The sequence below is a fragment of the Mus caroli genome, unplaced genomic scaffold (assembly GCF_978045245.1).
Source record: "Mus caroli unplaced genomic scaffold, Mus_caroli_1 scaffold_5, whole genome shotgun sequence".
Taxonomy (NCBI): domain Eukaryota; kingdom Metazoa; phylum Chordata; class Mammalia; order Rodentia; family Muridae; genus Mus; species Mus caroli.
The window spans coordinates 34,527,047-34,547,785 of NW_028227260.1; the positions used below are offsets into that span (position 1 = coordinate 34,527,047).

The 20,739-nt window shown below is 40.4% G+C and overlaps 1 long non-coding RNA gene across 3 annotated transcripts in view; it reads right to left on the bottom strand.

The window, feature by feature from the left end:
• Positions 1-19,080, bottom strand: part of LOC115030065 (uncharacterized) — a 46,526-nt gene extending 27,446 nt beyond the window's left edge. Inside the window, exons 1-6 of one of the 3 annotated variants that reach the window (XR_003835661.2) lie at positions 18,727-19,080; positions 15,414-15,595; positions 6,844-6,965; positions 6,478-6,626; positions 6,298-6,400; positions 4,660-4,736 (exon numbers count right to left, since the gene is read on the bottom strand). This is a non-coding gene — a long non-coding RNA (uncharacterized LOC115030065). Of the gene's footprint in view, positions 1-4,457; positions 4,737-6,297; positions 6,401-6,477; positions 6,627-6,843; positions 6,966-15,413; positions 15,642-18,726 lie in introns of those variants that run through there. The other 2 variants (XR_015047138.1, XR_015047139.1) reach the window with 2 other exon arrangements.
• Between the last annotated feature and the right edge of the window lie 1,659 nt (positions 19,081-20,739).

The following is a 20,739-nucleotide window of genomic DNA, read 5'->3' on the forward strand; positions in this document are numbered from 1 at the left end:
CCCAACCCCTCATTTCTTTTCCATTAAAATTCTATGGTGCGATTTGAAAACACCCAGAAGTGTTTTCATATGTATAGATTGAGATGGAGATTGTAGAGGTAGATGCAGATACAGATGCAGCTGTACACACACACACACACACATACACACACACACACACACACATGCGCGCACGCGCGCGTATATATCCCTGAATAATTCTTCCTTTACTCTGGGCAAATGTTTTGCAAATGATTTTATTGTTCTCCTGGCCTTTTTAAGATAATACATATTTTGACTGTTTTGTGTCTTATCTTTGCTTATTTTCACACTTAACAAAACATAAAAATCTTACATTTGGTTACAAAACAGCCAAGTCCTGATGAAAAGCCTGTTGGTTAAAAGCATTAAAGATAGCCCCAGCCGGGCATGGTGGCACACGCCTTTAATCCCAGCACTTGGGAGGCATAGGCAGGCGAATTTCTGAGTTCGAGGCCAGCCTGGTCTACAAAGTGAGTTCCAGGACAGCCAGGGCTACACAGAGAAACCCTGTGTCGGAAAAGAAAAGAAAAGAAAAGAAAAGAAAAGAAAAGGAAAGGAAAGGAAAGGAAAGGAAAGGAAAGGAAAGGAAAGGAAAGGAAAGGAAAGGAAAGGAAAGGAAAGGAAAGGAAAGGAAAGGAAAGGAAAGGAAAGGAAAAGAAACATAGCCCCAGAGGCACCAAAAGGTACTGGTGTTTCATCAAAGAAGGGATAGTCAGCACTTCCCCTGGGTTCAATTTGGGAGTGAATTTGGATTCTACACTTCTCTCCCCATGTCTTCCTTCTACCTGTAATTTGTGGTATCTGGTTTGTCTATGGTCTGGCTGTTGTGTATATCTGATCCATCCCTATTGCTTATCTCTCACGTGCTGTGCCACTAACAAAGGACTTTGCTCTGCAAATCCTGAACAGCACCAAAAACATCACATGAGGAAAGAATGGGGGATAGTTTACAGAAATCTTTAACAGAGTTTTACAAGAGGGGATTAAATTATTTACTTCAACTGACCCCAAAGCACTCAGCAAGACCAACATAGTGTTATCATGTAATATCTATTTGTTGTTTCCAACTTTTATGGTGCATGTTTGTTATATAAGGATATTTTTGACCTGTTTTCTGTTTTCAGCAAATAGTATCCATCACACACACACACACACACACACACACACACACACGCACGCGCGCGCGTGAGCACATTGCTCTCTGGATTGTGGGCATAGAAGCATATATAGTTTAAGATTACAGCTTTGCATCAGCTTAGGTTGTACACACTGATTACATGGAAAATCCAAGGTAAGTGGGGTTGGTTGTTGCATTGTTCTCTTAAAAGTAGGTTAAACAAACAGGCAGAGTACAGCGGAATATCAGAGTAAGGTGACCTCAAGCTAGTTATTAACTTGGTTATGAGTTCCAACAAAAGTTGCAATCTCTTAGAATATAAGAGATATTTGCATAAAATCGTATCACCATATAAAAGGTACAGCAGCATCTCCCCTAGGCCTTTCTGCTGTCTACTTTATCTTTCAAGTTCTAACAACAAATCTGAGCAGGAATAAGGATTCATAAGAACAGGGCTACGTGCTTGCTCTTATTAACTGATGGTCTGGACCATCCTGTGAACATTCAAAGAGAGCCTTTCCTTGTCTTATCCCCCCATGGACACCCTGCTTGTACATGGAGAGTACTTTCAGGACACCCTGGAACAGTATAGCATGTTCCTCAGGGCTGTGAAGCTTCCATACTTCTCTCCTTTAGGAAACATTCCAGCATCGAGGCTGCAAACAGAAACTATGGGACTTGAGTCTGGGGTCTCTGTTTTCCCATTCTCCAGGGATATTCAGCCCCCACTACAGGGCTCTCATGCCATCAGCTGAGTCTAAAATACTGGGGTGGGGGGAGGTATTAGCTCTTTGAACCAAGCCCTGGAAATTTCTGGTACAATATTGTAACTGAAGTCGCCAGCAAGACAGCAGGTTTCTATGGCAACTCTGCTGCACAGGCTAGTCCTTCGCATTAGAAATCCTTCCACACAGCTGTGTGCCTCTCGCATTTCACTCTCTTCAGGCAACTACTTGAGAAATCACATTAGTTAGTGGAGAAATCACATTAGTTAGTGGAACTAGACTAGAATTAGGCAGCATTCTTTAACTCTGCTCATTATGATAAAGGAAAGGAAGTCCACACTGTCAACCATTTTGTTTGTATAAAATTCTCAAGAATAAAAATATAACAAAAAAATGGCCTTGGGAGGGTATTGCCAGGATACTGAGATTCAAGGATGGCATCCCCTTTAGCAAACAACGGGAGAAATCTGTGTGGATGCTGGTGGTGGTAGTGCAAATCTGTGAGCAGGCAATATCAGCACTGAAGAGGCTGAGACCAGCGGAACACTATTTAGAGGCCAGCCTGGGTTAGTGTCTTAAAAAGAAAAAGAGAGTCTGTCTACAATCTTGTGGTTAAATGATCTAGGAATACAGAAAAATGTCATTTTTATAATACTAGGTCTATTTGAAAGAATTAGGCGTAAAACAACTGGTCATTTGTTAGGGTCATGCCTAGTCATTTTAAACATATATCAGTTTATACTGAGGAGTATTTACCCAACACTCCTAATGCTTTCTTTCACATAGAAAGGTACTTGTGGACAATGTACACATTGCCTCTCCACATATTCCTTCATTACAGGGAAGACTTACTTGATTGGAGAGTTTGGAAAGAGATATGCATTATTCAGCAGAGGCCCTCTTTTTTCCACACACACACACAAAAGGTAACAGAATTCTTCCGCTCAACTATCAGGAATGGATCTTCCCACAGCTTTACTCTTCTGTGTCTACCTGGCTCTCAGTTCTTACAGTCTTACTTCAAAATAGCCAACCAACAAATGAACAACAACAAAAACGACAGACACAGGAGCCTCTCGGCTCTAGGGTACTTCCTGCAGCATAGATAACTATTACGAGTACATAATTCAAGGAGAACTGAGTGATGTGGCTTAGGTCTGCCTGTACACAGGACTCCTGTTGCTTAGAAGAAGTACAGTGGGACAATCGAAGTGCAAGGCCTGCAATGTATATTTATGTTATGTCTGGTGGAGGAGTTCTGTCTGTGTGTGCCTCAGGAATGTGACTGCCTTGCCAAGAGCCATTCTTGTTATAAGAAGAAATATTTCAGAACGCGTTTGAGAAAACACTTTCAGAGTGACTACTCGTTGTTTGGAATGAATGCTTAATAAGCCAACTTTTGTGCTTTTCTTTGAGAGTGGTTTGTGACAACACTCCCTCAGTATCTTAATTCATGGGACTCCAGTGGCCCACTCAGTTTACTGAATTAGGTTCCAAATGTTTTATGAGCCGCTAGAAATTGGTATATTGTGAAAATTAGCATTATAAACCCCTTCAAAAAAGAATTGACTCCCATAAACCTACAGCATAGATTTTAGTTAAAATTATAGGAAAGCTTTATTGAGCCTCACAGGATAAAATAATTCTATTCTCATTTAATAACAGCAAATCACATGGGGGAGGAACGTTTACCAAAAACATAATATTTTTGCTCTTTATGTCTGTTAGTATAGCCATCATTCTTTCAGTATTCTATCTGTTGACTTCACTCAGGTAGGTGACTGTTTTCCTGTTCTCTGTGAGGTCTATTATTTGAACACATGGGCACCTAGGGGTTCCAAACACCTGGGTGTGGGGCATAAATCCATGCCAGGAAGTTTGGTAAGGTAGAGCGGGTTAAGACCCAGAGACTCAGTGGGCACACACATGAGACTTAGGCGACTCCCAGCTCCCTGCCAGACTCCTGGCCTAGAACACATGCCACACTCCTCACTTAAAGAAATGTGTTCTTTGATCATGTACGCCCAAATAGAGTTCTCTATGCTAATGAGGTACCTAGAGACCTGAAAGGGCTTAGCCAATAACCTTCCCCTTCCCAGACATGCCTTCCTGCAAAAGGCATTTAATCTCAGGCCCACCCTGAGAAGTGGGGTATGGTTTTACGTACCCCTATTCTGCCATGATAATAAACTGCCATGACAATAAACTGACAATAAACCGTGGAGTGTCTCTTCACCAAGATCCACCAAGGGGAGCCTCAGAGAAGACACTGACTGCAGAGTTGCAGCTTAATTCTCTCATAGAAGGCCTCTCTGCACTCCCAGCCACAACTGCCACCTAGCCTGCCCCCACCAAGCTAAGGACAATCACCCATGGGACAAGCCAGAGCTCCCCTTTCCCCTAGCCCTGGGCTAGCCGCTGTCCCAAGCCCATGCCCCCTCTCCCCACTCCATTCTCTGCTCTTCTGAAAATCCCAGCAGCACCTGGAAGTCCAAGAGCCTGAGAACCCCATGGCCCCAGTGTCGTTACAGGCCTGGGACTCCTGAACCATCTCCAGCATTCCCACACCTCAGACTGCTTTCCCATCCCTAGAGCCTCGTGCTTCCCTACAGCCTAGCACCCACCCAGGTTCTCTCTGCGTTCTGCCTCCCCAAGAGGCTGTGCCCAGAGGCGGAAGACACTGGGGCATTCAGAAAACCTACTCACATGGATAATGTATTGTTACTTTTCTACTGCTCTGATTAAAACACTATAACCAAAATAACTTGTAAAAGGAGGGGCTTATTTATAGCTTACAGATCCAGAGAATCAGGGTCCATGATGGTGCAACAAAGACGTGGTGGCTGGAGCAGATCTGAGAGCTCACACTTGAACTGTAAACAGGAAACAGAGAGAACATACTAGAAATGGAACATGGGTTTTGGACCCCAAAGCCTGCTCCCAGTGGCACACTCCCTCCAGCAAGGCCACACCTCCTAAGCCTCTCCCAAAGTGCCAACAACTGATGACCAAGTATTCAAAGGTTTGAGACTAGCCGGAAACATCTAAGTACCACAGGAGATTGCTGCTGTGGACATTTGCTGGAAGCTCAGCTGTGGCTCTTGCCTAGAATTCATTGATCATGCATAGAGCCCTCCACATTTTGGGTTGCCAGATTAAAACAAATGATAATCAATCAATGATATTCTGATGGCTCATCAATTTTTTTCTGTATGTTTCTTTTTGTATAAGAGGTTCTTTCAGTACAAGGTTGAGATATAGTTGCATGGTGGCACACACCTTTATCCCCAGCTTTTTGGAAGCAGAGGCAGGCAGACTTCTGTGCGTTTGAGCCTAGCCTGGTCTACAAAGTGAATATGTATATAATTTTCCCAAGAAGATTGTTCTGTATAATGAGATTGAATCTCATCTAATCAGAGACTTTAAATAAGATGCTTAACCTTCCCAAATAAGAAGGAATTTTCAATCTTGAACTAGAACCTTATATTTAATTTTCTTCTTTATTTCTTCTCTCCAACCCCTCCCATTGCTCATTCTCAAATTGATAGCTTTTTTCTTTATTATTTCATATATATGCATATAAATGCAACCTGCACTCAGTCCATTTAGTCTTACACACACACACACACATACACACACACACACACACACACACACACACACACACACATATACACACACACTTGGGTTGATCATTTGGTATTGAATAACTGATTGGTATGCTCTTCCATGGAGAAGACTATTTCTCCTACTCTTAGTATTCCTTAGTTGCTTGTAGTTCCTTGTCCCTTGGTGGGGTCTTTTGAGGATCCTTTCATGTCTGCATGTCTATTCAGCTCTTGTTTTACTAGAATTTTAGGTCTTCTCTGGTCCCTACTGTGCAGATTCTGGCCTTTTAGTATCTATCATTGTAAATTAACCTCTTATTAAATATAGACATGTATATATATATATATATATATATATACACAATATATATATATGAACAGAAGTATACATTATTGATTCTGTTTCTGTGAATAAAGAATGCAGTATTAGTTCATTTGAATTAAAGTAAACTGTCTACATTTTGATTTGCTAAATTGAGTAAGCTAAGATGAGGAGTTGGAATATGTGACTTTAAGGATGTTCTGAGATCGCACTTAACAGTAAAGCACATCTGGGTAAAATGAAATCAGATTTTCAAAGAGATAAAACCTAGTAATTCCTAGTTTGAATTTCATAAAGGAGAAAGACTTCTAATCCACGGTTGGTGCCAAATGTGTGTATAAATGTACTGAGGCCCATGATATTATAATTTAACACTTTAATGACCTTTGGTACAAAGGCCCTACTTCTAACAACAAGCGTTTCTGGTGAGGATTTAAAGAAAAGGTCTTCAAGGTTATTCTGCTGTGAAACTTGGATAGTGGGGAGGATCAGGGTTCCACTCACCTCAAGGATCAGTGACTACCTCTTAAAGAGGTGTTCAAATCTGATTAACTCCAACTTCTCCTAGCTCAGTGGCACAGATATGGCATCAGCTTCTGTGTTGTAGCTAGGGGGAGAAGTTTCGAGCTTTGATATCTTGATTGGCAGGAAGCATATCAATAGTAGATACATAAGGGTATGCACCTGTGTGAGACTTGATCTGCTCAACATGTTTGCTGTGTTTACTTGTCCTGCATCTCCAGCATATAATGCGATTTGATACTCTTCTCTTTACCTTTGTGGAAGTTTGTGGCAGGTGCTGAAGCAGAAGTTGTCTGAAGCCAGTATTTCGTCTGTGATAGGAAAATGTTAAAGTTATAGAAAGAATGACATAGTATATGCCATAACTTGGGAGCACAGAACAATTTCTTAAGCACAATGTGGGTCTACAGGTTTGTTTTCCTTTCTGTTGTCCAGAAAGAAGCTCTACAGGACTCCTTGAGGTCACTGTAATTTAAAGTCATAACAGAAGCTAGCAAGTTATAGCATGGAAGTTGGATGGAGAAATACCTTTGATTTCCATAAATTGGTCTGCATCATTGAATTCTTTCATGTTCTTCTGGAGTAGTATCTCGATCTTTATGGTTCCAAAAGGACTAATTTCCACACAAGTTCAAAGCACAGAGATGAATCTGGAAAGAGATAAAAAAAATGTTATCTGTACAAGTGCCTGACAAACTAATCCCTAGGTAAAATGCATACCATGTCTTGTGTAGTGATTTGGGATGTGGGCATGGGAGTTCAGGTTATCTTTTAGCACAACAAATTTGAGGATACATTATTTAGCTCCCATCTTCTCTGAAAATTGTACCATCATTTAAATTCTCATAGTTACTGAAGTATTAGTGTAATTTGAGACACTGTTAAATGGATGGACAAAGGGTACCTGTGGGAACCCTCAAAAGCTCTTATCTCTTCTGCTTGGAAGAGACACATTCTGTTTCACCTCATAACTTGTAACATCTAAGCCGGGCGTGGTGGCGCACGCCTTTAATCCCAGCACTCGGGAGGCAGAGGCAGGTGGATTTCTGAGTTCGAGGCCAGCCTGGTCTACAAAGTGAGTTCCAGGACAGCCAGGGTTACACAGAGAAACCCTGTCTCGAAAAACCAAAAAAAAAAAAAAAAAAAAAAAAAAAACTTGTAACATCTAGTTACAAGCCAACATCTAATGCCTGTGTAGTGTGCCCAATTTGCTTGAGAGAGAATACTGCAATTAATCTATCCATGTGGACCATTTGTGGTGGTTTGAATGAAAAATGTCCTCCATAGGCTCAGCCAAGTACCAGGTTTAGCACAAGCCATGTAGGGAAGGCTATGGCAGGCAAGTGTATTCTCTGGAGATGGCCCACCCCTTTGCATGGCTGTGATGGGTGCACTCTGAGTGGCATGAACCCCAGAGACTTCATCCCAGGATTGCTTCTTCCTGCTGATGTGCCTTTCCTGCCACTATTACATAGCCTAATGATTCCTGGGCATCAGTCCACCTTACAGGGCAAATTTCCTACAGACCAATATGGAGGTATACTTTCATGTAATAATGCTGTTTAGATAAATTGATGACTTCATAATTCCTGATAATGATTTTATAGAACTCCTGAATTGATTCAAGTAATGTTAAGCCCCCTGTAGAATAAAAATCTGCAAATAGAGTTTTCTACCACAAACACATGAGTTGCACTAGGAAGAAAATTAGACTTGAAACAAATTAGTGATCAAGGAAAAACATCCATTCTAGGTGAGGTCCAAGGATGAGGCCACAGGTGTGCAGCATGATAAAGCACAACCATATGCAACTGGTGCTTTGAACTTACAATGAGCTTATACAGTGAAATGCTTGCTGCCTTGAACTTACAGTGAGCTTATACGGTGAAATGCTTGCTGCCTTGAACTTACAGTGAGCTTATACGGTGAAATGCTTGCTGCCTTGAAGTTACAATGAGCTTATACGGTGAAATGCTTGCTGCCTTGAACTTACAGTGAGCTTATACGGTGAAATGCTTGCTGCCTTGAACTTACAGTGAGCTTATACGGTGAAATGCTTGCTGCCTTGAACTTACAGTGAGCTTATACGGTGAAATGCTTGCTGCCTTGAACTTACAGTGAGCTTATACGGTGAAATGCTTGCTGCCTTGAACTTACAGTGAGCTTATACGGTGAAATGCTTGCTGCCTTGAACTTACAGTGAGCTTATACGGTGAAATGCTTGCTGCCTTGAACTTACAGTGAGCTTATACAGTGAAATGCTTGCTGCCTTGAACTTACAGTGAGCTTATACAGTGAAATGCTTGCTGCCTTGAACTTACAGTGAGCTTATACAGTGAAATGCTTGCTTATTCTATAGCATAAGGCAAAATACAGAGCAGTGAAATGTGGAGACTGCAACAAAACCTGGAGTGAGGAGAGCAGGCAGATGCTTAACTTCAGAAGCCATGCTTGCGCAAGTGGCCTAGACTCTTTCAGGACTGGCAGTGCAGTTGCTGATGGCGCTTCATTGGTTTCTCTTACAGGTGTTGCCACAAGTCTCCGCAAAGACATTGTCCGTCCAAATTGTCTTTTCTCTTCAGTGCATAGAGCTTTCATGGTGCCACAATTTCAGTTTCATTATGAGAAAACAGAATACAAACCCAAAGACAAGGTTTTTATATCAATTTCCCAGATTATTCTAGGGTATAGTGTGATGCATAAAGTTGTACTACTGTCTTTGATTTTTGAACTACATATATAAAATATATGAAATTTATATGAAAATATGATGAGGAAAATCAAATAATTGTGTGCCATTCCAACAATAGAATATTAAAAAAATAATATTGCTCTGCAAAAATATATGCTATTATCTGGTAGCTGTTTTGAGTAGATTAGTAAAGAGATCCAAATTTTAACTAGACAGTAAGTATTTAAAGTGCTAGATGCGCTGGGAATGGTGGCGCACGCCTTTAATCCCAGCACTGGGGAGGCAAAGGCAGGCAGATTTCTGAGTTCGAGGCCAGCCTGGTCTACAAAGTGAGTTCCAGGACATCTAGGGCTATACAGAGAAACCCTGTCTCAAAAAAACCAAAAAACTGAAAAATAAAATAAAGTGCTGGATGCTTTTTTCAACAACATGGTCTTAGGTAGTGACCTAGTTTTCTTAGACCCCTGATCATGCTCCATTAATCTCTGCATTCAAACAAAACTATGGCTCAGGTAACATCATGGTTTGAACAGTGGTACAACCTCCCAAATACTCATTTGTTGAAGCTTTTTCTTCAATCTTCAGGGAGTAAGGCTTTAGAAAATATGTTTGGATCATCAATGTTCTGCCCTAATCAATGGGCTATTCCACTAGTAAATTCATATCTGGTGCTGTTACACTCAAAACTAGGGCTGTGTTAAAAGCCTCTCTCTCTCTCTCTCTCTCTCTCTCTCTCTCTGCTTTGAGGCTGCCATGAAGCAAGTAGCTCTCCTTAACTATTCCACCATGATATAATGTCTCATGGTAGGCCTAAAATAGCTATCTTAGTTCAGTTTGCTTTACATGGCTTGCTCAGCCTCCTTCTTTCCTTCCTTCCTTTCCTTCTTCCCTCCCTCCCCTCTCTCTCTATTAATTTATTGATTTAATGATTCACTTTACCTCTGGATTGCAGAGCCTCTTTTGTCCTCTCCTCCTAATCCCACCCTCACAAATCTCTCCTCCCCTTATTACCCTCTCCCCTTCTCCTCAGAGAAGGGGAAGACCCACTTGGGTATAAACCTGCTCTGGGACATCAGTTCTCAGCAAGATTAAACACATCCTCTCCCACTGAGACCCAATCAGCAGTCCAGCTAGGGGAAGAGATCCAATGGCAAACAAAAGTATTAGAGACAGTCCCTGCTCCAATTGTTAGGGGATTTACATGAAGACCAAGCCTGTTTCCTTATAGAACCCAGGACCACCTGACCCAGGTTCCACCCACAATGGGCTGGGCCTTACAGAATCAATCACTATTTAAGAAAATGACGTACAGAATTGATTGAAACCTGATATTACAGGATCATTTTCTTGATTGATGCTCCCTCCTCTTTGATATCTCTAACTTGATGTTAAGTTGACATATAACTATGCAGCTCAGTAATATTATTCAGAATGTCTTGCATTAATATGTAGTACAGATTTCATGGGTTTTAAAATAAGATCTTGAGAAAGTATTACAAAGATATATAAAGAAATATAACTTCATATATAATGGTAAAGATATTAAACTACAGGTTTTAATGAAAAAACACTAAGACAGCTAAAATTTTCAAAAGAAATATAAAATTTGTATTTTTCTTCCCCTTAAAGCAATGATCTGGTTTAATGTGAACTGAGTATTGGAGCAATGGGTTTTAGTATATTTTAAATTGTATTATTACTTATTCTAATATTCTTTAATGCCTTCCTGGATAAAAGGTAGTTGGATTTTTATATCATCTTGTGTTTAAACACTTAGATAAATTGTATTACAAGAGTGCAGGTAAACTTATTAGCATTCATATAATAAAATAAATATGTAAAATCTTATTGAACATTTCATAATGTTATTTTATAAATGCAATTACATGCAGATACGGTCACAATAAAGGTAAAGGAGGATTGAAAATATCACACGTGGGCTGGTGAGATGGCTCAGTGGGTAAGAGCACCCGACTGCTCTTCCGAAGGTCCAGAGTTCAACTCCCAGCAACCACATGGTGGCTCACAACCATCCGTAGTGAGATCTGGCGCCCTCTTCTGGAGTGTCTGAAGACAGCTACAGTGTACTTACATATAATAAATAAATAAATCTTTAAAAAAAAAAAAAAGAAAATATCACACGTGACCAGGATTTGTTTTTTTGTTCATATACATAGCCACCAATCTACTTAGCAGACTTTTAGCATAAAAATAAACTATAATATCATTCACCTCATATAGAGTTTTCACTTTATGATAATGGCAATGCTTAACTTTCTGTCTGATGACTCCCAATATGTCTAGCGGAAATCGTTCCTTTTCCAAGCAATCTTCCAGAATGTTCTGAAAGGTGGTTGGACTGCAGCAGCTCCCCTAGCCTCTCCTTCTCTGTGGTGTTCAAACTGTAGTTCAGGATTCCGACACGAGGTGGCACCAAAGCACCCCGTTATTAAATGTCTGCAAAGAAGCGTCTACGATGTGCAGAAAAATATGACGTCGTTCTTAAAACCAGTTTATAAAGAGAATGATTCCAATTCTTTTAGAGGACATAAAAATTATATTAAGTGCATGAAAAACTGTAACAGAGAACCTTGGAAGAATGGTGGGACGATTTCGTGGAAACCTGCATAGAGCAAGCTAATGGAGGGTGGAGGTCTGTTCCCGAAGAGGACCCCTGCACAGTGTGGACCCCACAGAGCGAGTAAGAGATAAGTCAGGGAGTACCCGCGAGGCTTGTGGTCATCAACAAACGAAATGACTTTCCTATACAAATGAAGCTTTCCGGAAGATCTAGAAACACAATTGCCTCATTTGTTATTCTGTGCAAAAAGGATACTCCTCCTTAAAAGGGAAAGAAGCCCCTTTACCCTTTCAGTCTTCATTCTGGTGTCATGCCCTATAAAGCCCACCCACACACAGATGCACGATCCCCTCGTAAGAGCAAACGTGCCGTGCCTGTGTCTCTGATTCTCAATTACTTTGCTCCATATAACAATTTGCAGATCCATTCATCTTCTGGAAATTTCACAGAGACGGAGGAAATATCGAGGGTAATAGAATGCACGTCGGATGAACACGACCAAGGCACTATCCTATGGGGAGGCAGGACACAAGCGCAGCATGAGAAGATGAGCGAAGGAGCCTTTTCCTTGTCTTTTAAGGAGGAGTATCTTTTGCACGGAGTAACAAATGAGACAAAACAATTCATTTACTGTGTTGCTATGCTGGGACCAGTGTGGCCTTGGTGGGGACAGGATGACATGGTTCCCGCCCCTGGGACAGGGCCAGCAGGTGTGGGTACCTACTCGATGGTTGCCATGGGCATAAGGCTTCTTTGTATAATAATGTACATAAGTTCATGTTCCTTCAAGGAATGCCCTCCATTAATGCTAATGACTCCATGATCAGTGGAGACAACAGCAGTCTGGGTGGCGAAGGTGTGGCTAATGTTTCAGCAAAATGGTAAATGCTGGGACCTTCAGGGCTGCCCCTTAAGGATGTGGAAAAGAACTCTAAAAACACAAGTTCAAAAATATATCATTTCTCAACTATGTAAAAATATAAGGATGCACTATCAATTGTATAAGGCGGTTCACAGAGCTAAAGGCACAATGAGCCAGCTTGTCATAAGACACAAAGAAGCAGATACAAATGCAGGCAGATTCTTGAGTTCAAGGTCAACCTGTGACAGAGTAGGGTTAGGCCCAGGAGTGGTAGAAACTGTAGTTTCCTGACCAGATCCTACCCAGAGATCTATTCGACTGTGTTTAACATTGGCAGGCAGATCTCTGGATTCTTTTACAATGTTAAAAAAAAAAAATGTGTGCTTGTTGTCTCCTGAAGAATTAAGGGGCTGGGGTCACAGGCTGCTGATTCATAGGCTAATCAAAAGGAAACCTGGAGTAAATGACTGGATTGATATGTAAAATAAAAGCCTGGGCTTTTGATCTGTAAAAGAGGGGCTAATTAGAACAGCTTGGAGAACTGTAAAACACAGAGATGTGTATGGAGCTCTCCAGAGAAAGCAGAGCAGAGAGAAATAAAGCAGAACCTAGAACAGTCTGGAAAGCTGCCTTGAGCACAACATAGGCTGCCAGCTCTGACCCACAATTTGACTTGGAGTCCTGTGTTTCACTGCTCCCAGACACCCCTTCCCCCGAACCACACTCTAAGCCAAGGCTAGTCCTTGACATTTCCAGGTCTTTTGGAAAATTTCATTTGTATATTAAAGCTCACAAGTACTCATGAATTTATTATCTCTTACTCTCTCAGTATCAACAAAACAACCATATGTGATAATGAAACCCGTTACTTCATGTGCTAGATTAAAATAATACACAAACAAAGAAATAAAAGAGGGGGAAAAGAAAGATGGAGGTGGATGCTGCCTGGGCAACTGAGTATGGAACCAGACGGGAAGGACAGTGGAGCAGACATTCCTGGATTTGCTGGGATTACAGGAAAACCACTTTTGTGCTATCAGTATTTGGACTTTTAAGGCTGAGATTGATCCCTGCCTCCCACCCAACTAAGATAAACGTGCAACAGAATGTGTTCAGGGTGTCTAGGTGGAGGAAGAGGAAGGAATAGCTCCCTTCAAATCCTGCCAGTTACCTGAAGAAGTGTGTGAGCAGAAGCTGACTTAACATCTGTGCTTAACAGAGGTGGGCAAATCTCTGAATTCTGCAATGTTAAAAGAAAATGGGTGCATGCTGCCTCAGTCTCTGTGAGTTTCTATCAGCTTTGTTCAATTCATTTACAGGGCCTTGTTCTCCTGCACCTCTGGTTCCCACACTCCTTCTGCCTCTTCCTCTGTGGGGTTCCCTGAGCTCTGAAGGGAGGGATTTGATGGAGACACCCCACTTAGGACTGAATATTCCAAGGTCTCTCTCTTTCTGCATTATTTTTTGGCAGATTCTCTACTTGTTCTCATCCTAAAAACAGGTTTTTTGTTTTTTCTAAGTTTTAGATCTAAGGCAGATATCATGAAAATAATTTAATTTCTCAGTTTCTTATGTAAGGAAAAGCACTAATGAAGCAAAAAACTCAAGAGTTTTAGAGGCAGAATTTCTTCTTGTGTATTTGAACATCTTGCAATATCTACTCAACTATAGTCCTCTGAACAATCAAATTCCACACAAGTTTCATGTTGCTAGGAAGATGTGACTTTGAACTCACTTGGTGAGCTGCAGGACGGATCATACTTAGGGAGCAAGGGTATAGTATTTGTACAGCATTAGCTCTTGAACATCTAGTTACCTTTCTATATTTATACGAGTATGTTGGACACAAGTACAAATTCAGAAGTACCCAGACCATAACTCCAGCTCTCTGCCCCCTCCCTAGAAGACAAAGCTTTGCTTGCTCCCAGCATTTCTTTGGACACTAATTTTTCATTCCTTTATCAGCTATTTTTTTCTTGCTATTTCTTCTCTTCTTCCTTCCTTCGTTCCTTTCCATTCTTAACTCTCTTCCTCCTTCAAAGATTTCAAAGAGATGCTTCCACATTGTCTGTTTTCATTCTTTTTTTTTAGCCCTGACTCTTGAACGTTATCCTATTGCAATTGGTCTCTGTCCATAGGAATGTAATGCACATCTTCTCGAAGGAAGCCGGCTACTCTTTAAATCACGAAGTTCACCTGATTTATACAAATATATTAGCATACTACATTTTATCTCTAACGACTCTCCAAAACAGGCATGTCATGCAGCCTATTTATTTTTTCTTTTTATTTGCTCTTATATTACTTAGAATCACATCAATTATTTATTCATACTTTACATCTCTACTGAAGCCCCTGCTCTCTCCACTCCTCCCAGTCTCTTCCCTCACCTCTCCTCTTCCCCAAATCTATTCCTCCTCTGCTTCCCTTCAGAAAAGAACAGGCATCCCAGGGATATCAACCAAAACGGCATAATAAGTTATAATAAGACTAGGCACAAGTCCTCATATCAAGTCTGGAAAAGGCAGCCCAGTAGAAGGAAAGGGGACCCAAGAAGTAGCAGCCTGCTTCTTCAACAGGAGATCTTTGACAGTGTCCCAGGCTCAGAAGTATAATATAAATGGATACTAATCCAAGGTGTTCCACCCCCTGACTGAGCAGCCTTGAACAAAGACATTACTTTCTCTGTCTCAGTTTTTCACTCATAAATGAAGATTCGCCACATTTTCTGCTTTGTGAACACACGGAAAGAACTAAATGACTGGACACCTTTTATTTATGAAGTACTTTTCAATGTGCTGGAGAGATGCTTTAGTGGTTAAGAGCACCTACCTGTTCTTCCAGAGTACCTGGGTTCAACTCTCTCTCTTTTTTTTCTTTTTTCTTTTCTTTTCTTTTTTTTTTGGGGGGGGGTGGTTTGAGACAGGGTTTCTCTGTGTAGCCCTGGCTGTCCTGGAACTCACTTTGTAGACCAAGCTGGCCTCGAACTCAGAAATCCGTCTGCCTCTGCCTCCCGAGTGCTGGGATTAAAGGCATGCGCCACCATGCCTGGCCTGGGTTCAATTCTCAGCTTCCAGTGGTGGCCTCAAAATACTGTGTCACAGCAGTTCCAGATGAGCTGGCTCCTCTTCTGGCTCAGTAGGCACTGCATACACATGGAACACACAAAGACATGTAGGGAAAACGCCTACCTATAAAACATAACGAAAATGAGTCTTTAAAAAGTACTTTCCACATAGCAAATTTTAGCCATTATAATGTCATTTTTCTCCTGATTGGTCATTTGTAACCTTACTAGCCCTATGGCATGAACTGGTGCTTGCAGTCAATGGACTTTGAGGTATGCTACTAAGGGCACTGTAGGCTACAAAAGTTAATGTTTAGTTTATGCATATACGTGCTGTGGTGGTTTGTATATTCTTGGGCCAGGGAGTGGCACCATTTGGAAGAGTTGCTTTGTTGGAATAGGTGTGACCTGGTTGGAATGGGTGTGTCACTGTGGGTGTGGACTTAAGATCCTCACCCTAGTTGCCTGGAAGTCAGTCTTCCACTAGCCACCTTTAGATGAGGATGTAGAACTCTTGGCTCCTCCTGCACCATGCCTGCCTAGATACTGCCCTGTTCCCACTCCATATGTGTTGTTGTTATAGATTTAACAGTTACAAGAGTGTCAAGAACTAAGGAAATCCTAAGTCTTAACAACTTTCATTTTCATTCCCAAATGAAGTGTCATTTTATATCATGTGAATTAATATTTATTGGCATGCATTAACTTTTATAATATGATGTCCATAGTAGTGGTATGAGAATAGTTTATAAAAACATCATTATCTTATTGTATCATTCTGTTTCTTAAAGATATGATTCATTATTGTCTACTAGTATGTCTAAGTTAATAATGCTAATGCTTCTCCATGAATAATAGAGGTTAAGGTATATTTTACACGTTTATTTCTTTCATGTATTCCTCACTTTTGTCTACAACAAGAGAATCCCTGATTTGGAAGTATCCCCAGACCGTCATACAGAAAAGCAAGACAGAGAGAGCAGGAGAAACTTAAAGCTAGGGAAACTAGGAAGCAGATCGTTTAGAACTAGTTTTTCAATCTAAATGACAGTCCAAGAGGTGTACCATCAGCCAGGGATGTTAAAGATTCTCAAGGGATGCGCAGTTACATCTCCTAGATAACCCACATCGTTAGCAGACAGTATATACCTGCTTTGCTGGGTTTCATTGGAGTACATTAAGTGAAACGAGTTTCCCACTGAATTCTCCAAACATCAAGGCTATTTAATTGGCATTAGTCCCTCTGTTTATCTACCCAATTAATCCAGCAATGAGTCCAGAGGGGAGGCAAGGTGACAGACAGTGAAACTGTCCAGCACTCAAACTCCAGAGTCTCCCCTGGGATTCAGTACAAAAGCAGAGTCACATTTGGTCCAGGGCCCTGGGAACAGCCACAGAATATGCTCTTGCTCATTAAAGCCTAGAAAATAAGAAAATGGATATGTGCATTGTAACCGCTCTAATAGAATATATGCATGCAAGAAGGCTCATTTTAGTCCTCTAATTGAAAATATGCATGGAGGAAGGTGTGTTTTGATTGCTCTAATAGAAAATATACATGAGAAGAAGCACAGTCTTACATGAGAAGAAGCACAGTCTATTAGTTCTAATGGAAAATATGGAAGGAGGCACATGTCCTAGTCACATGCCAAATGTTAATGTCTATTTGTTCTTCTTTATCCCTCTAAATAGATTAAACATACAAAAAAAATCCACATTTCATATGATGATTTGTACTTTTGAAATAAAACTGCAATGACATTTATTAAGAACAAACCCCCAAAATTCTTGTTAATAATCATTACCAGACAGGAAGGGGGTTACTATAATTAAAAAAAAAAACCTTTGAATAAGTTTAAAGTGTATATGTGATTCTTTGCATCTTAATTGAGAATTTAAAGATATTGCAATTTTTACAAGTCTGTAATACTTCATACAGAGCAATGTCTACATGAGTTTTCACTTTGGTTACAAAATTTACAAATAGTACCTGTTACTTTAGAAATAATGGGAAATGTAGTTAATTTAAGACACAAATAATCAGCAACCATAGTAATCATTAATTTAATAGTATCATGCCTTCTTCTGTTGATATTATGTTCTCTGTGTATGTAGTCATAATGAACATTCATTGTCTGTGGTGTCTACTTGTCTTGACACTCAATACTTGCCAGATGGCATGAAATAAATTTTGAGTCATCTCACATTTATAGTGAACTCTACCTTCCTTTCTGTCCTTCATTATTGAGATATGGGAGGGGGCTTTTGTGAGTAGTCATCTCACCCTAGATAACTATTTCACAGGAGAGAATGAAGAGGATTCAATCAGAAAATGGTGTTTTCTTTAAAACTATTAATGTATGCATTTATCTGAAATACTAACATATAAATAAATCAGTTTAAGTAATGAGATAAAAGATACTAGTTTGGATTTTTAAATTTTCTTTTTTTTATTTTACTCTTGATTTTTTTTTTCAGTTAACGAAACATTTGTGACTGATTAGCCAACAATTAATGAAAAATAAGGCTTTGAATTTTCCTCTTATATATTTTTCCATAATTTTATTTTATGTGTATGAGAGCTTTGCCTGTATAAATGTACCACACGTCTGTCTCGTTTCTACAAAGGTCAAAGGAGGGTATAGGATCCTTTGGAAGCAAAGTTATTGATGGCTATGAGATACCATGTGAGTGCTGGAAACCTGTGGAGAGCTCTTGGGGCTGCTTCTAGGAATCTGGCAAGAATATTTGACATTGGGCCAAGACAAGGAAGTAAGCTCAAAAAACAATACAGCTGAGGAATATGTTCTTTGTATCTTGGACATCTTGATAAGTCCTGAATTCAGTGACCACGGGACCTTTGCTTATGCCTTGCTTGTTCCTTGACTACTTTGTTTATGCCTTAGGACTGACCATATTCTTCGTATGTACCTAGAATGATATAAAAGCAGACTGGGAAAAATTAAATGTACTTTAGCTGCAGTATTAGCTGGGGTCATACTATAATGGTGTCTAGTTGTCTTTTCTTTCTTGAATCCTCATTCCCTCCCTCGAGACCCTGTTGACTGACTGAGCTGGCTTGGTCAGGAACCCAACCTGGTGTTCTTACATGCTGAGTTGTCTCTCCAGCTTTAGACTTTTACTCAGGTTTATTTTTTTCACAGTTGCTTGCTTGTCAGCAATTTACTGAGATCACATCTCTCACTTACCTTCTTTTGTCCTTCCCATCCCTACTGAGCTGGTTCTTCCAAACTAGTGCCCCTCCTACTTGGATGTCTTCTGTTTCCATAGTCAGGTCTTCTGCTTGTGTCCACAGCAGCTTTGTGTTCCTTAACTCCATATCCAGATGACAGCTTTGTAGAGTCCTACTCCCCATCCTTCAGCTCTTAAAACCTTTTTAGCCCTTCTTTGGCAATGTTTCCTGGGTCTCTGAGTACGTGATACAAATGTCCTATTTAGGGCTTAGCACTCCTTTGATCTTAGCACTCTGGCAAGTTATGAAATATCTCCTTTCACTGTCACTCACTGATAAACATGCTTCTCTGATAAAGGCAGAGAGCCTCACCAATCTGTGGGTATAAACACAAGCATATAGAAGGCGATTTACATACATGTTCATTTAGCAAACCATCAGTATTAGATTTCCTCCTGGGGCCATGACCTGCAGCCATAGTCTCTTAGCCAGGTTTACATTGAGTACATATTCTGTGCTATGGAGTAGGCTTCAGTTTTCATCAGATAGTGGTTACTTACTCCTAGAAGAGTCAGGCCAGTATTGCACCAGTGGTAATATCTATAGAAATGTTATCAATATTAACTTATATATAATGTGACAATTTTCACCCATTAAAAGAGAAAAGTGGTATTATATTTGTGCATATTTTAAAGTTGGAAGGTTAAAGCAATAACCAGTCAATGCTAAGATGGAGGACCCTCTCTCTATAGAAACTAATCATGTACAACTCTGTCTTAGTTTATTTTCCTAAAGCTGTCATAAAAATATCCTGTCGGGCGTGGTGGCGCACACCTTTAATCCCAGCACTTGGGAGGCAGAGGCAGGTGGATTTCTGAGTTCGAGGCCAGCCTGGTCCACAGGGTGAGTTCCAAGACAGCCGGGGCTATACAGAGAAACCCTGTCTCAAACAAACAAACAAACAAACAAACAAACAAACAATATCCTGACCAAAGGAATTTAAGGGATAAAGTGTTTATTTGGCTCACAATTCCAAGTTATAATGCACCACTGTGGGGAAGTCAAGGCAGCCGGAACTTGAAGCAGCGAATCATATTACATCCATAGCCCAGAGCAGAGAGCAATACCTGTATGCAAGGATTCATTTCCATTTCTCCACTCTTATATAATCCAGGATTCTTAGCTCAGAGAATGATGCTATCAACAATGGTTTGGGGTTCCAAATAATCAAAATAATCCCCAACAGATACTGCCTGCAGGCTAACCTAATCTAGACAACCTCTCCCTGATACTCCTGGGTGATTTCAGATTCTGTCAAATTGACAAGTAAAACTAACCATCACACTCACATTTAGATCCATGTAGTACAAGGGTGAGTGGGTGGGTGGGTGAGCTACCAATGGAGTAGGAGTAAGCAACTCTAATTTCTAGTTTGAGCAAAACATTTTCCACAAAAGAAAATCAGCTCTTAAGAAGTGGTTGATTGGCTGGGCAGTGGTGGCACACACCTTTAATCCCAGCACTTGGGAGGCAGAGGCAGGCAGATTTCTGAGTTCGAGGCCAGCTTTGTCTCCAGAGTGAGTTCCAGGACAGCCAGGGCTACACACAGAAACCCCATTGAAATGATTGATCATACTATTTGGACAAAGAATGTGTCAATTAAGCCTAAATTAAACTAAACTACAGTAAGTCCTCAAAAAGAACAGAAGCTAAGATAATGGAATCCCCACCGCATAAAAAAATAGAACATTCTTAATACATAGTGACTGAAATAGATTAAAACATCCAATATAGAAATAGTAACAACTAATAAAGATAATTAACAAAGTAATAGACCAATTTAGCTTCCTTGGGGGACTTGAGAAAAGAAATTCACTGTTTGAAAATATTGCAAAAGAATTTAGCACTCATGTTATCTTTTCTAGGCTAACACACTTGTCTATTACCAATGAATAGAGTTATTTACAGCAGAATCTCAGCTAATGACTATAAAATAAATCACAGAATTAGAAAATCAACTACAAGCCGG